The following is a 13,724-nucleotide window of genomic DNA, read 5'->3' on the forward strand; positions in this document are numbered from 1 at the left end:
TCATTTAATTTTTCTTTTTGTTGCATGTTTAGGTCGGCAAAAAGGGTACGCAAATTATTTTCCTCATCACTAGCATTATCATCACTAGAGGACTCATATTTAGTGGAGGATTTAGATTTAACCTTCTTTCTTTTGCCGTCCTTTGCCATGAGGCACTTGTGGCCGACGTTGGGGAAGAGGAGTCCCTTGGTGACGGCGATGTTGGCGGCGTCCTCATCGGAGGAGGAGGAGTCGGTGGAGCTCTCGTCGGAGTTCCACCCGCGGCATACGTGGGCATCGCCGCCCCTCCTCTTGTGGTACCTCTTCTTTTTGCCTTTCTTGTCGTTATCCCTGTCACTGTCACTTGATAATGGACATTTAACAATAAAGTGACCGGGCTTACCACACTTGTAGCAAACTTTCTTGGAACGGGATTTGTAGTCCTTCCCCTTCCGTTGCTTGAGGATTTGGCGAAAGCTTTTGATGATTAAAGCCATCTCCTCATTGTCGAGCTTGGAGGCGTCAATTGGTTGTCTACTCGGTGTAGACTCCTCCTTCTTCTCCTCCGTCGCCTTAAATGCCACCGGTTGTGCTTCGGACGTGGAGGGTTCATCAAGCTCGTTGATCTTCTTTGAGCCTTTAATCATACATTCAAAGCTCACAAAATTCCCGATTACTTCCTCGGGAGTCATTAGTGTGTATCTAGGATTACCACGAATTAATTGAACTTGAGTGGGGTTAAGGAAAATGAGAGATCTTAGATGAAAGCATCTAGGCCCCTGGTTGGTTTTAGTGATTAATGACAACATAATATTATATGTGACTAACGTGTGTTTTGCAGAGACAAATGGTAAGTTAGGTCGCATGACAGGTAAAAGCACTACAATGAGAAAGCAATCCCGGAGATAAGAACTCGAAGCGACGGCTAAAACGACGGAACAGAAGGTGAAGGTCTACGGAGTCCGAGTGTCAAGGAGATGTGGACACTCGCGATTTAGTTAGGTCTTTTATTCTCTTTTAGCCGTACTATAAAGAGGGGTTGTCGATGAGTAGTTTGACCAAGAGAGTTCTAGTGTAGTGTTGGTGCACAATCACACTCATATACAGTGCTAGGTGTCACTCTAGAACTCACACACAAGTTAGAGCAAAAACCGATTTAAAAATCAGCTGAAAAACAAGAGGTAGGGTTTCTGGCTTTGGGGCACCGGACTGTCCGGTGTGCACCGGACTGTCCGGTGCACCCTCTGCCAGGTGGGGCCAGGCTGGTCCTCAGCAGAGTTTTCCCAGTCGCAGAAACCCGAGAGCGCAGCCCTCGGAGATAAATTTTAGTGGCACACCGGACACCGCACCGGACTGTCCGGTGTGCACCGGACAGTGGACTGTTCACTGTCCGGTGCGCCATGAGTCCAACGGCTCTATGTCAGAACTAGCCGTTGGAAGTGACCGTTGGCGCACCGGTGGCGCACCGTTGGCGCACCGGTGGCGCACCGGACTGTCCGGTGCGCCATCGCGCAGCACATTGCCTGTAACGGCTAGTTGGTGGGTGAGGGCTATTTATACCCCCTCCACCCACCATATTCAATGTCTTGCACTCCACATTTATTCCAGCACCTTGGTAGAGTATTGCAAGCACCAAAAGCCTAGTGAGGAGATTAGAGAATCATAATCCGCGCTTGTTCCTCATTAGCGCTAGTGAGAGCCACCTTAGAGCACACACCACTTGCATTAGGCTTCTCTTGGTCAAGCGAAAGTCTATGGCTTGTTACTCTTGGTGATCGGCATCACCTAGACGGCTTGGTGGCGTTGGGAGCTCGGTGATCACCGTGAAGATCTTGTTGGTGACCCGACTCAAGTTTGTAAGCGGTCTCGAGGGATCCACCGCGCCGGAGTGGCAAAGGATCATCTCGTAGTGAGCACTTGGTTCTTGCGAGGACCAAGGGGGGGTGATACCCTTGCGCGGGTGCTCCAACGAGGACTAGTGGAGAGTGCCGACTCTTCGATACCTCGGGAAAAATTGGAGGAGTCTTCTAAACTTTGCTTTACATTCCGCACTTAATTTAAGCTATTTACTTTGTGTATTTGTTTAGCAAGCATTTGAAGCATTGTCTTAGCTTTGTTACATTTCAAGTATTATTTTCTTAGTGCTAGTTGTTGGGGTGAAGTTGGGCTCTTGTTTAGCTCTTGCTTAGGTTTTAATTAGTGTTGATTTTTAGAAAAGCCCAATTCACCCCCCCCTCTTGGGCATCGTGATCCTTTCAATTGGTATCGGAGCCTTGTTGCTCATAGATTAGCTTAACCGCTAGAGTTACGATGTCCGGTGGGGATGGACCTCCTCCCGTTTTTGATGGTGACGATTTTCCTTATTGGAAAATTCGTATGGAAGCATACTTAGAGGCTATAGACATTGGTGTCTATAAAGCCGCCACACAAGGGTTTCCCCAACCTAGAGATCCCACAAATCTTGTAGGTGATGAGTTCAATTATGAGAAATGGAATGCGAAGGCCAAAAACACCCTTTTTAGAGGCCTTTGCAAAGATGTGTTCAATAGAGTTCGGAATCATAAAAATGCTCATGATTTGTGGATGGACATTTGTGCTCTACACGAAGGAACTAGAAGTGAACGTGAGGAAAGATATCACATAGCTATGCGAAAGTTAAATTCTTTTGAAATGCTTGCTAATGAAAATGCAAACGCTATGTACTCACGACTTAATATTCTTGTAGAGGAAGTCAATGGATTGGGGCTTACTCAAATCTCACAACCGGATGTTGTGAGGAAGATTCTCAGTGTCCTCCCAATAGACAAATATGGACACATTGTCACTGTGCTACATCAAATGGATCTTTCAGTTACCACACCTACACAAATTTTGGGAAAGATCAATGCCCATGAAATGTACATGCACATCAACAAAGAAGAATCATCTTCCAAAAGAAAGGATTTGGCTCTCAAAGCAAATCATGAAAGAAAAGGAAAAGCAAAAATACAAGTTGAGGAAGAGTCCTCAAGTGATGATGACCTTGATGCAAACATTGCCTTGATGGTAAGGAAGACCACCAAGATGTTGAAGAAGCTAAATAGAGAAGGCATCAAATTTGATTCAAGAAAGAAGAAGTTCTTTTCCAACAAAAGAAAGCCCATTTCTGAGATGGACTGCTACAACTGTGGTGAGCTTGGTCATCTTGCTCATCAATGCAACAAGCCCAAAAAGAACAAGTTCAAGGGCAAGAAGGAAGATGACAGCGATGATGAAAAGAAGGAAAAGAAATTTTTCAAGAGGAAGGATGGGAAGCAAAAGAGGTTCCACAAGAAGAAGAATGGAAAGGCCTATATTGTTGGCGATTGGCTCACCGACATCGAATCATCAAGTGGATCTTCTTCAAGTGAAGAAGAGGATGATGAAAAAGTTGCGGCCATCGCCGGGGACTTCTCTTCACCACCACCATCGCCATCATCCACTTCTCACCTATGCCTCATGGCTAGGGGTGAACGAAAGGTACAAAATGATATTAATATTGATGATGATAGTGATAGTGATAGTGATGAAGAATTTGCTTCACCTTCATATGATGAGTTAGCTGACTTGCTTAAAGAATATACACAAATCATTAGAAAGTCAAAAGCTAAATGTGATAGGTTGAAAAATGAAAATGAATCTTTAAATGCCAAGTATGACATAGTTATAAAGGCTAGTGATGAAATAAAGGAAGAAAATAAAACTATGTCATCAACTGTAAATGAGCTCACAAACTCCCTAAAAGATGCTAAGGAGAAGTATGACAAATTAAATGAAGCTAATAGGGAGTTGCAAAATAGACTAGTTAAGATCAAGGAAGACTATACTCAAATTAAATTTGATCATGACAATCTTCTTGTTGAAAATGAACTTTTATCTTGCAAAACACATGAGGCTATTAACCCTGTTGTTAAGCTTGATGTAGCAACCTCATGTGATGATTTGATTCAAGAAGAGCAAACTAGTCTACATGCTGAATTGACTGAAAAAGTTGAAGTCCTGACTTTAGACAACCAAAAATTGAAGAATTATTTGACTAATGCAACTACTAGAGGAAAAGTTGCTATTGAGAACAATGATTTCAACAATGAGTTGGCAGTGGATAATCAAAGGCTTAAGAATGAGGTCAAGAAACTAAAAAGTGAAAATGAACATCTTGCAACAAGTGTGCAAAAGTTCAACAAGGGTCAATACCTCCAAAATGAGCTGCTTATGAACACTGTTATGAAAAATAACAAGAGTGGTATTGGATACAATGCTTTTGTGCAAAAGAAAGCTATCACTCAATACAAGCCAAAGCAGACTCACAAGCCTATCAAATGCTTTGAGTGTGGAAATGAAGGTCATTTTGCCCACAACTGCAAAGCTAAACCACCAACTCCCTTGCCTAAGCACTCAAGACCATTTGCTTTCAATGCTCACTATGTTCTAAGAAAAGTTGCAAATGGAAAGATTAAGGTTACATTCCTAGGTCCACCAAATAAGAGTAGACCTAGACAAATCTGGGTGGCAAAGTCCTTAATTGAGAGAGTCACTGGTCCTATGCAATATAGGGCTCTCAAAACTCAAGCTTGAATTGTCTGTGAATGTAGGTGAACTACAAGACCGGTGGGAGCCATTGGGTTATTGACAGTGGATGCACACAACATATGACAGGCAACCCACGGATGTTCACCTCATTAGATGAGAATGTTGATGGTCAAGATAAAATCACATTTGGAGACAACTCAAAAGGAAAAGTACAAGGACTTGGCAAGGTGGCAATCTCAAATGACTTATCAATATCAAATGTTCTCTTAGTTGCACCTTTGAGCTTCAATTTATTATCAGTGGGACAACTCTGTGATCTTGGACTTCAATGCTTATTCACTCCATCAGAGGTTATTGTAACAAAAATGGATGATGAATCAATGGTATTCAAGGGTTTTAGATACAACAACCTCTACTTAGTGGATTTCACTTCAGAAGATGCAAACTTAAGAACTTGCCTCTTCACCAAAGCTTCTCTTGGATGGCTTTGGCATAGGAGGCTTGCACATGTTGGGATGAGCACACTCAAGAAGGTATTAAAGAAAGATATGGTTAGAGGATTAAAGGATGTGGTATTTGAAAAGGACAAGCCATGCAGTGCATGTCAAGCTGGAAAGCAGGTTGCTAATACACATCCCACTAAAGCTTTCATGTCAACATCAAGGCCACTGGAACTACTTCATATGGATTTATTTGGACCTACAAATTATGTCAGTGCCGGTGGCAACCTCTACTGTCTAGTGATTGTTGATGACTTCTCAAGATACACTTGGGTGTTCTTTCTTCATGACAAATCTGAAGTTGTATCTATATTCAAGAAGTTTGCCAAGAAAGCACAAAATGAATTTGATTGTAAGATTAAGAAGATTAGAAGCGACAATGACAAAGAATTTGACAACACCAACATTCATGAGTACTGTGATGAAATTGGGATCAAGCATGACGTATCTGCCACATATACACCTCAACAAAATGGAGTTGTTGAAAGGAAAAATAGGACCTTGATCACTCTTGCAAGAACAATGATTGATGAGTATAACACACCGGAGAGGTTTTGGACCGAAGCTGTCAACACTGCTTGCTATGCATCAAACAGGCTATTTCCTCACCGGCTACTTGCGAAGACTCCTTATGAACTGCTAAATGGGAAAAAGCCAGACGTCTCTTTCTTCCGGGTGTTTGGATGCAAATGCTACATCTACAAAAAACGCCATCATCTAGGGAAGTTTCAAAGACGTTGTGATATTGGTTTTCTTTTGGGTTATTCATTAAAGTCCAAAGCATATCGAGTATTCAACCATGCCACTGGCGTGGTAGAAGAAACATATGATGTGGAATTTGATGAGACTAATGGCTCCCAAGGAGCACTTGAAAATCTTGATGATGTAGGTGATGAGCCACTTAGGGAAGCAATGAAGAACATGCCTATTGGAGCTATCAAACCAAAAGAAGATGAAGAAGAGGTGCAAATCATTGACAGGCCTTCTTCATCAAATGTACCACAAGATGATGAAAAAGATGAGAGGCATGCAAATGAAGATACATTTGTCTCTCATGAACAAGCAAGGGTACAAGCCGAAGATGTTGATGCTCCAGGATCTTCTTCCCAAGTGGTTGACAGGAGGAACTCATCACTACTTCAAGCTCATCCTCAAAACCAAATCATCGGGAGTCCTTCACAAGGGGTTATTACTCGATCACATAAACATGCTAATTTTATTGAACATCACTCTTTTGTTTCTTGTGTTGAGCCTACTTGTATAGATGAGGCGCTACAGGATCCGGACTGGGTGAATGCCATGCATGAAGAACTTAACAACTTCACCCGCAACGAAGTTTGGACCCTGGAGAAACCCCCACAAGATGCAAGAATCATTGGAACAAAGTGGGTGTTCAGAAACAAACAAGATGATCAAGGTGTGATTGTAAGAAACAAGGCAAGACTTGTTGCAAAGGGATTCTCTCAAGTTGAAGGCTTAGATTTTGGAGAGACCTTTGCACCGGTTGCTCGACTGGAAGCCATCCGTATCCTACTTGCATATGCATCATGCTATGATATAAAACTTTATCAAATGGATGTAAAAAGTGCTTTTTTAAATGGCTTCATAAATGAACTTGTATATGTTGAGCAACCGCCTGGATTTGAAGACCCTAGATATCCTAACCATGCTTACAGGTTGTCCAAGGCGCTTTATGGGCTAAAGCAAGCTCCAAGGGCTTGGTATGAGCGTCTTCGCGACTTCCTCATCGAAAAGGGCTTCAAAATCGGGACCGTCGACACAACTCTCTTCACAAAGAAACATAACGGTGATATTTTCATTTGTCAAGTATATGTTGATGATATAATCTTTGGCTCGACAAATGACTATCATTGCAAGGAATTTGGCGAGTTGATGTCGAAGGAGTTCGAGATGTCAATGATTGGTGAGCTAACATACTTCCTCGGCTTTCAAGTCAAGCAAATGAAAGATGGTAACTTTCTCTCTCAAGAGAAGTATACCAAAGACTTGTTGAAAAGATTCAACATGGAGAAGTGCAAACCAATCAAGACCCCCATGCCTACAAATGGACATCTCGACTTAGATGAGGGAGGTAACCCGGTTAATCAAACTCTCTACCGTTCTATGATTGGTAGTTTATTATACCTTACCGCATCTAGGCCCGATATTATGTTTAGTGTCTGCATGTGTGCTAGATTTCAATCTAATCCTAAGAAAGCTCATCTTCGCGCTGTTAAGAGAATTCTTAGGTATCTCAAGCACACCACAAGCGTTGGTCTGTGGTATCCCAAAGGAGCTACTTTTGATTTAATTGGCTATTCCGATTCGGATTATGCCGGTTGCAAGATTGATAGGAAAAGTACTTCTGGGGGATGCCATCTGCTTGGTAGATCACTAGTTTCATGGACATCCAAAAAGCAAAATAGTGTTGCCTTGTCAACTGCCGAAGCAGAATACATTGCCGCAGGTGCTTGTTGCACACAGATTTTATATATGAAGCAAACTCTTCTAGACTATGGCGTAGTTCTAGAAAAAGTACCTTTGTTGTGTGATAATGAGAGTGCTGTTAAAATTGCTAATAATCCTGTACAACACTCTCGCACCAAGCACATTGATATCCGTCATCACTTCCTTAGAGATCATGTTGCTAAAGGAGATATCATTTTAGAAGGAGTGAGGTCGGAAGATCAATTAGCGGATATTTTCACTAAGCCACTTGATAAGACCCGCTTTTGCATGTTGAGGAATGAACTAAATATCCTTGATCTCAGAAATTTTATGTGAAATGTCAAATGGTGTTGTCACTTGCATTGCATATTTAAATTCCTTGTATTGCATCTAGGACTTGTCTAACCTAGTTGAGATAACCGCCAATAAAGCGAGTGAAAAAGCTTAACTCGGGTCTAATTTGACAAGTCTTAGTTTTTAAGCTTTTAGCACTTAAATTCTTACTTTTCATGCAATTATTGGTTCTTGAAATATGCATGAGGTACTGCACTTAGGGGGAGTATTCAAAACTCAAATCACTCTTGAAAACCCCTAGTGCAAGCCCAAATGCAAATTTCACCATTTGCCTATTTTCTCTAAAAATTATCTAGCCTATGGCAAAATATTTTGAAAAGTATATGAGGATGCCAATACCTGTCCCAACAAGTGTTCTTTTGTGTGATTATAAGTTGGGATTTGGTTTGGTTAGGGGTTAGATAGAAAAATTCAAAATTTTCCAAACTCCCCTCTGTCTGGGCTCACCGGACAGTCCGGTGTGCACCGGACACTGCACTGTGCAATGTCCGGTGCACCGGCAGCCGCGCGTTAAAAAGTCTTTTTCCCTGTGCGCTGTCCGGTGGTTCACCGGACAGCTACTGTGCGCTGTCCGGTGTGCACCGGACAGCCACTGTAGACTGTCCGGTGTGCCCATCTCGCGTTTTAAAAAAAAACGGCCTCCAGCCCGAGCCAGGCCAGAGGCCTCATTCTTTCCCTGGCCGCGCTCTGTCTCCTCTGTCTCTGGCAACTTCCCAACGCCCGCCGTCGATCTCTTCTCTCCGGCGGCCTCCATCTCCGGCGACCTGCGCACCCCTTCTGTTCCCCCGCGGTGAGCAGCCCTCTGTCCTCCCTCTCTCTCTCTCTTTTCTCTGTCAGTTAGGCAGTGAACACCACCCTTGTGCAAATCTTCCAAATCTGTGAATTCCTGTGAATCCAATTGATGGAATGAGTTCATGTTCCTCCCTTGTGTCTCCCTGCAAACTTTTAGCTCCTTCGGGAGGGCATTCCCACCTCAAATGGCCATATTCCTAAAACCCTAGCTCCCCGCACGCCACATGCTCGGTGAAATGCCCAAACCAGCCAAACTTGCTCCAATTGAACCCAAATTTTTCAGGCACCTTCACCACACTTCCAGTAACCTACTTGCCAAATTTCACGCCAATCCGAGATCCCAGGCTTAAATTTCACCAAAATTCCCATTTTGCGCGATCGTTTCCGAGCCGAGTGCTCAAAACCCTAATTCTTCGCCTAAATTTAAACCATGCACACACTTCACTCATATTGACCTATATAAACCTATTTGTGAAGTATCGGCTCAATCCCATATCGTTTCGTGCCTCAATTCGAATTCCAATCATCCTATGTCACTATTTGCCTGTCAAATGCCGTTTTTATGTCGTTTGACTTCTTGATCGTCCTGTCTCGTGTCATATCTCTCTGTGTATGTATTTATTCACATTTCATATGCTTATGACTATGTGACTAATACGTGCTCACCTCTTCTGTCATTTCAGTGACCTTGTGTGACCGTGTGGCGTCTCCCGTCCTGCCTGGATCGTCACCTCTTGTGTGAGCTTTCCAGGTAGACATCTCACTCTTTGCTAAATCTATCGGTCACTTTTGCTCTGTGCTTAGTCTCTCTATCTCATTTGCAGACTTTAGTTCAGGATGCCGCGCACGAAGAATGCGTCGGCGTCAGGGGGTGGCGATGACGAGGACCCTCGTCGCCCCTTCAGGCAGGTGAAGGGCAAGACTGTCTTTTTGGAGCAGCAGGAAGGCCGCAAGAAGCGGCGTTCGGACAGAGAGGCTCGTGCAGCAGCAGCAGCTGCAGCAGCCGCTGCGCAGGCAGCACTTGGAGATCAGCCGGATATTCCATCAGATCAGATTGCTTTCCGTGCTCGTCGTCTCGCCTCCCGGTCTCGCTCCTCCACTCACACCTTCGCTTCCACTCCGCCACCCACTCTGCCTGCTCCCGTCACTCCTATTGCTCCATCCACCTCCACCGCCATACCCACTACCAGCACTACGCCAGCTTCCACTGCTTCCCCTGCCCCCGCTCCCGCTTCAGCTCCTCCTGTCCCTCCACCTCGCTTCCGGGAGCGTGATGAGACTGAGGTCCGTCCACTGGTTTCGGATCCTCGTCTGTTTGATCTTCAGCGTGCTACTGCAGCCCGGGTACGTCGATTCAGGTACGTACCCGTGGAGTCTTGGCTGCCAGCTCAGAGAGACCCAGCAGCATGTGTTCTTTTCAGCACACGGATTCAGGAGTCATTCTTCAGAGCTCAGTTGTCTGCTCAGATAGCGCTGCGAGTGCACCGCCTCTTGGATCTTCCAGCTTTTTTGCTAGCAGCCGGTGCTGAGTCTGAGGCGCATCTCACCTATCTGCCTGGCCTACTGACCCTTCTGACTATCAGCGGCAGATATGTTGAGGAGTGGGTCCGCGTCTTCTACGCCTCCGTTTGGATTGACCCGGATCATCATTGGATGAGGTTCCGTTTTGAGCGCGAGGATGTCACGATCACTGCCAGTCAGATCCGGCAGCTTTTTGGATTCCCTGAGTCGACTACTCGCCTTCACAGTCTCTGCTACGGCACTTCAGACCCTCCACGTCGCCCTCACGGCGGTGTGGCTCCAGGGACAGCTCACGTCGCGGCTCTGTTCCGCCCGCCTTTCACAGATGGGTCGCGACGTTCTCCAGCAGACTTTACTACAGCAGCGAAGTACTTATATGAGCTCGTCAGACGGACACTCCTGCCGCGGATGGGATACAGGGAGGCTACCACTCATATTCAGCTTTGGCTCCTTGGTGCCCTGGTATCCCACTCTGTGTTTGATGTTGTGGACTTTCTGATCTGTGAGATCGAGGACACCGTTCTGGATGGGATTCGTGCTCGTCGGCAGTTACCTTATGCTCACTACTTATGCCACATCTTTGCGCAGCTGATTCAGCCACCTCGATTTCAGAGCACCCTTGAGGCCTCTCGCCTTGTATTTGGATCTTACCGTCCTGCTCCTGAGATTCCAGTGCCAGCTTCTGCTTCTGTGTTTGACTCTCAGGCCGAGGATGCAGCTCTACGACAGTTTGACACTCAGGGTACAGCTGATGATGATGATGATGATGATTTTGGGGTTCCTCCTCCGCCTCCGCCTCCTATGCCTCCACGCTCACATGATCATGAGGCTGGGAGTTCCCGTGCTGCCCCTGCTCCTCCTCCAGCTTTGGACCCTGCCCTTGCTTTGATTCTTCAGACTCTCACCCAGCAGCAGCAGACTCTCACCCAGCAGCAGGCTCTCCTGGCAGCCGAGCAGGCCCATTTATCCGACCGGATGCTCTCGATGTTTCAGAGCATGCAGGACAGGCAGGATGCTCTTCAGCAGCAGCTTATTCAGGATAGGGCAGAGAATAGGGCATTCATGGCTCTCATGCTTCAGCATTCTGGTATCTCAGCTCCTCCGGTTCAGTCTGTTCCGCCTCCTCCGCTTCACGCTCCAGTGGTGCCTTCGATCTTGTCTGGACCCCCTGCTTGTACCTCTCCGCTCCGGCCGGTCACTTTGGCGTTCACCTCTCCGGCTCTCAGCTCTATCTGTCCGCAGCCGTCAGTGCAACCAGCATCTGCTGTTACCACTACCACTGTGGCAGTATCTGTGACCGCTTCTGCTCCGGTAGCTCCTGCATCGCGGCCTCTGTCCGAGTCAGTACCTGCTCCAGCTTCTACCGCAGATCCTGGATCCGAGACTGACTCTGACCCTCCGTCGGCGTTTGCTCTGCTACCTCGACCTCGACCGGATGCGCCCCCGCCTCCTCCTCCTGCTTCAGATATTTAGGTTCAGGTCCCTTTTGGTGTTTGACGCCAAAGGGGGAGAGATATGAGTTGTGAGAGCTAGGGGGAGTTAGAGAGTTAGTAGAGAGTCAGAGTCTTTTTGATGTAATATGTATGCCTGCTACTCTCTGTACTAGCTTGATGTGTTTTTGGCTCACAAACTCGTCATATACTCTCGTTGCTTATGGTTGACTGTGTGTATTATGTTTTCACCTTATATCATATCACCAGTCTTCTAGCTCTTGTTTCATTAATTTACTTTCTCTTTTATATGAACAAGAATCTTATGATGTGTATGCGCTCACTCTTATTTTATGGTACACATTCCTTCTGTCAAAGATTACTGAGTATAACTAACCATTCTTTCTATTGACAGAATCTTCAAAACAAACTACTCTCACAAAACTTGTAGGGTTGTCATCAATCACCAAAAAGGGGGAGATTGAAAGCATCTAGGCCCCTGGTTGGTTTTAGTGATTAATGACAACGTAATATTATATGTGACTAACGTGTGTTTTGCAGAGACAAATGGTAAGTTAGGTCGCATGACAGGTAAAAGCACTACAATGAGAAAGCAATCCCGGAGATAAGAACTCGAAGCGACGGCTAAAACGACGGAACAAAAGGTGAAGGTCTACGGAGTCCGAGTGTCAAGGAGATGTGGACACTCGCGATTTAGTTAGGTCTTTTATTCTCTTTTAGCCGTACTATAAAGAGGGGTTGTCGATGAGTAGTTTGACCAAGAGAGTTCTAGTGTAGTGTTGGTGCACAATCACACTCATATACAGTGCTAGGTGTCACTCTAGAACTCACACACAAGTTAGAGCAAAAACCGATTTAAAAATCAGCTGAAAAACAAGAGGTAGGGTTTCTGGCTTTGGGGCACCGGACTGTCCGGTGTGCACCGGACTGTCCGGTGCACCCTCTGCCAGGTGGGGCCAGGCTGGTCCTCAGCAGAGTTTTCCCAGTCGCAGAAACCCGAGAGCGCAGCCCTCGGAGATAAATTTTAGTGGCACACCGGACACCGCACCGGACTGTCTGGTGTGCACCGGACAGTGGACTGTTCACTGTCCGGTGCGCCATGAGTCCAACGGCTCTATGTCAGAACTAGCCGTTGGAAGTGACCGTTGGCGCACCGGTGGCGCACCGTTGGCGCACCGGTGGCGCACCGGACTGTCCGGTGCGCCATCGCGCAGCACATTGCCTGTAACGGCTAGTTGGTGGGTGAGGGCTATTTATACCCCCTCCACCCACCATATTCAATGTCTTGCACTCCACATTTATTCCAGCACCTTGGTAGAGTATTGCAAGCACCAAAAGCCTAGTGAGGAGATTAGAGAATCATAATCCGCGCTTGTTCCTCATTAGCGCTAGTGAGAGCCACCTTAGAGCACACACCACTTGCATTAGGCTTCTCTTGGTCAAGCGAAAGTCTATGGCTTGTTACTCTTGGTGATCGGCATCACCTAGACGGCTTGGTGGCGTTGGGAGCTCGGTGATCACCGTGAAGATCTTGTTGGTGACCCGACTCAAGTTTGTAAGCGGTCTCGAGGGATCCACCGCGCCGGAGTGGCAAAGGATCATCTCGTAGTGAGCACTTGGTTCTTGCGAGGACCAAGGGGGAGCGATACCCTTGCGCGGGTGCTCCAACGAGGACTAGTGGAGAGTGCCGACTCTTCGATACCTCGGGAAAAATTGGAGGAGTCTTCTAAACTTTGCTTTACATTCCGCACTTAATTTAAGCTATTTACTTTGTGTATTTGTTTAGCAAGCATTTGAAGCATTGTCTTAGCTTTGTTACATTTCAAGTATTATTTTCTTAGTGCTAGTTGTTGGGGTGAAGTTGGGCTCTTGTTTAGCTCTTGCTTAGGTTTTAATTAGTGTTGATTTTTAGAAAAGCCCAATTCACCCCCCCTCTTGGGCATCGTGATCCTTTCATTAGAATAACCTTAACCACCTCGTGGTCGTCCCACTTCTTGCTCCCGAGGTTGCGCACTTGGTTCACCAAGGTTTTGAGCCGGTTGTACATATCTTGTGGCTCTTCCCCTTGGCGAAGACGGAAGCGACCGAGCTCCCCCTCGATCGTTTCCCGCTTGGTGATCTTGGTGAGTTC

The sequence above is a fragment of the Zea mays genome, chromosome 1 (assembly GCF_902167145.1).
Source record: "Zea mays cultivar B73 chromosome 1, Zm-B73-REFERENCE-NAM-5.0, whole genome shotgun sequence".
NCBI classification, from domain to species: domain Eukaryota; kingdom Viridiplantae; phylum Streptophyta; class Magnoliopsida; order Poales; family Poaceae; genus Zea; species Zea mays.